We start from the raw sequence: 4,059 nt of genomic DNA, 5'->3' as shown, positions 1-4,059 counted from the left end.
ATAGTGACTCAATCATGCACATTATAAAAAATTTTCCATTTCTAGTTCCTAGAATTATTTCCATCCCTCATTCTGACCCTCTGTCTCTTCCCACCCTCCTCTCACACCACCTCCGGTGTCCACAATTGTCCTTCATTCCCTTCCCACCCACATTGCATTGATCACACAATTTCCTACATAATCTAACTACTTTCAATGGTGAGTTCACTCATTACTACTAAGAAAACCAGTTTTAACTTAAATCAAAGAAACGCCAAGGAACTTTGCTTAAAGCCAGGAAACAGGTTAGGATTCTGTTCAAATGGTAGGTGCATGAACCTATCAGTCTCATGTACTTTTATCTTCTGTTCTGGTTCAATTTTCCTGATTAAATGCTGGGATATAATATTCAACTCCAGACTTGTCCCTATGATTACATTGGCCACTTTCTTAGTTTTTGAACTCTTATTTCCTTGTGTCTGTATTTAATTTTCCTGATACAGCACACCCTTGAGAACTTCTTGGAGACCTGGTCTGGTGGTGATAAATTCTTTCAGGTTTTGTTTATCTGAGAATGTTCTTGTCTTTTCTTCCCACCTGAAAGATAATCTTGTCGGGTACAGTATTCTTGGCTGAAATTGCTTCTCTCTTAACACTTGGAATATATTTTCCCATTCTCTCCTCACTTGCATTGTTCCCGATAAGAGATTTGCTGTTAGCCTGATGAGATGTCCTTTGTAGGTAACTTGATGTCTTTCTCTTGCCAATCTTAGTACCTTGTCTTTGTCTACAGTTTTGATCAACCTGGCTATAATGTGTCTTGGAGAAGATCTTCTTGGGTTGATTCTGTTTGGGGTCCTTTGTATTTCCTGGGACTAGATCTTCTAATGCATCTCTAGGTTTGGAAAGTTTTCTTGCAGGATTTTGTGGAATACAATATCAATGCCCTTATGTGTCTCTTCACCTTCTGGAATGTCAATTATCCACATATTTGGACTTTTCATGGTATCCAGTACTTCTCACATATTATTCTCAAATTTTGGGGCCACTTTTTTACTCTTAGTGGTTACATTTCCCACATGGATGACTGTGGTTCCAGTCCCGGACCTGTTGGATTAAAAATCACAGTACACGCATGTGCATGCATGCCCACGATCCCAGAAGGAAAATGGAGGAGAAGGGATTATGGCATAGCCATCACCCCGGGGGCTGATTTCTCACTTTCCCTGTCACTCTGTCTCCTCTTTTAGATCTTGCAAGAATTTCCTCATCTCCTGGAACTCGTCAACTTATTTCTCTTTTCTCTTTAGCAGTTCATTGTCTCTCTTCTCTTTCATCTCTGTTAGCTTCGACATTATGAATGCTCTAAATTCCTTATCAGACATTTCCATGATTTTCACCAAACTGCTTGTGGATGAAGAAGAGTTACTCTTTTCCCTTGGAGGAGAGGTATTTTCTTGTTTTCCCATATTTCTTATGATCCGGTGGTGATTTCTTGTTATCTGATGAATGGTGTGTTTCTTTCAAATTCTTGAAGTTCAGCCGCTAGCTCGTTTGTTGGAGGCTGAATTATCAGTAGAAAATCTTCATTCCCTGAAAAATCTAGTTCGCTGGAGCCATGTGGTACCTTCTTCTGAAGGCCCGGCTTCTTCTCGGGGCATCCAATTTTCTGAGAGCAGTGGCAAGCAGGGCCCCTTTTTGCTTCCCATGCTACATCCCTGATAGGCTTTTATTTTCTTCTCATTTTCAGTTTGTGAATACTCAATTAGCAATTTCTAGGAGTTGGAAGACATTCATCCCAGCAAACCCATCCTGTTTCTGGAGTATCCTGCAGATGTCAGGAGCTGGCTGGGTTATGAATATAACGTTAATCATTTTCTGACTTTCAGGGCACTCCGGATTAAATGGAGTATAGGTCTGGTATACTTCACAAAGCTTCTCATAAAACTGTCCTGGTGGTGAAAAGCCACCGGCCGCCGGGTTCAGCGTGCTTTCTGTCTAGAGGATGTGCGACCCCCAATCAACCACAAGAGTCGGTTCTTGATGCAAAATGCAAGAGGTTTTATTTTTCCAGCTGGCTGGGGTCCAAGCAAACACCTGACTCAGCAGGCCTGAGCGAGGACCCTGTTTCTAGGGTTATAGGCCTTTTTATAAGCAGGAGAAGATACGCGGAAGTTTAACGGGTAACTTTTTATAACTTATTTCTAGGGGGAAGAGTGGCAGCTCTTGCGACACAGGTGCATGGGTTATCTTTCTAGCTCCTTGTCCACATTCCGTTTGTTCAGTTCCTGGAGGTTTGCATAATTAAGTCTGGCAAAACTCGGGGCAGTTTATCACAAGGGCGGAGCTGGCAATAGTACAGAAGTGAAAAGGCAAAGGTTAGATTTTATCTTTACAGAGCCGAAAGGCAGTTTAAATTTACTCTTACATTCCCCCATTTTGCATTTTTGGGAGAAGTTTTAATCATAAAACTTATGGACCCACAAGAGCATCAGGATAATTTTCTGACTGTTGGAGGGTCTGATATTGTTGTTGGAGCATGAGTACTTGAACTGCGCTTACTCTATCACAGACGAAAGTGACTAGGCAGTTTAAAATGCAGGGCCCGAAGGTTAAGATGAGAAGGAGTATAATTAGGGGACCGAGCAAACTAGAGACAAGTGTGGTGAACCAGGGGGAACAGCTATACCAACTTTCGAAACATCCCTACTGGGCCTCTCGGTCTTGACGCCTTTTGTCTAGCCATTCTCAAAGTTTAGTCATAGAGTCTTTAATGACTCCTGAATGGTCTGCATAGAAACAGCATTGTTCATTTAAAGCAGCCCATAGCCCCCTTTCTTTAAGGAATAGGAGGTCGAGTCTTCGCCTGTTTTGTAATACTACTTCAGACAAAGAGGTTAGGGATTCTTGAAGTTTAGTTATACAGTTTTCTATGGCCCATAGATCTTTGTCTATGGCTGCATGCAGGCTTTCTGCATATTGGGGGGCCTGTATAAGCGCAGTTGTCCTGGTTCCAATGCCCGTGGCCACTCTGAGGCTTAATAGTACTGCCAGGGTGGTCAATGAGACTGGGTCCTTCTTTTGTCTGAAATGTTTAAGGCCGAATTGGTTTTCAAAGGTGTCAGATGCATAATAGATGACTCTGGGGAGTATCTGTACTAGAACACAGTAGTCAGAGTTGGGGTTGAACACCGAGGAAGAGACACAAGGGGTCAGTCCAGTACTACAAGCCGACCAACTCCCAGGAGGGGGAACTAAGTATGTATCAGTGGAGTGGATGGTTGAAATAGTCTTATTACACAGGTGCTGGCAGTCAGAGGGCACTTTGCTGAGGCAGGTGCCCTGTCCCGAGACCATTGCGAGGGTGAGTGTAGAGTTCCAACTGCAGGAGTGGGGGGAGGGAGTGGTGTTATAGGTTCCTGGGAAAGCTATGCCCTCATAGTATGGGGGACTCGAGGCTAAGCACAGCCAACAGGACTCAGTAAGGCTGGGACTAGAGGAATTAAGGGCAGAGAAGGCTCCCTGCACTAAATTGGTACTGGGCAGTACCGGGGGAGTGTTCGGAGAACTTGGGGTGAGGGTGGACTGAACTGTGGGGCTGGGTACTGGGGGTTTCTGAGGGACAGGGATGGCAGATGTTTGAGGGACCTGGGGAACTCTGGGTGATGATTTTTGTTCAGTCAGGACAGAATTGGGCCCCACAGGTGCAGTAGGAGAGCCTTGTACACGCAGCCTGATGGAAAAGGCGATACCGGAATTTGTCCTCGTGGCATATAGTCTAAGACTCCACATTTTCCCAGTGAGCCAATCTTGGGTTCTTTGCTTACCCTCAGCAGTAAAGGTGACCTGAATGGGGTTGCACCTAGTGAGAGTACCTTTGCAAGCATCCCAGGTGTTAGGTCCTCACCAGGGCCCTCTAGTAACAGTTTTCAGAGGGTCTGGGTGTGGTGGAGTCCAAGAAATGTAGTCTGTGGACACACAGTCCCAATCGTAACAGAAGAAATGTGTGGGACCCCCCCATTTGTAAGAGTAGCTACCAGGGCAGACATAAAAGTAATGATCGTAGGGGCCTGATTTCGT

The 4,059-nt window shown here is 44.5% G+C and overlaps 1 pseudogene; it reads right to left on the bottom strand.

The window, feature by feature from the left end:
- LOC114005079 (uncharacterized) overlaps nt 1-4,059 on the bottom strand; it is an 11,035-nt pseudogene that overhangs the window by 2,652 nt on the left and 4,324 nt on the right.

This window comes from Tupaia chinensis, unplaced genomic scaffold (assembly GCF_000334495.1).
Source record: "Tupaia chinensis unplaced genomic scaffold, TupChi_1.0 Scaffold141843_1, whole genome shotgun sequence".
Taxonomy (NCBI): Eukaryota; Metazoa; Chordata; class Mammalia; order Scandentia; family Tupaiidae; genus Tupaia; species Tupaia belangeri.
Note: the sequence above shows the minus strand (reverse complement) of the source record. Positions and strands in the feature narration are given on the sequence as shown.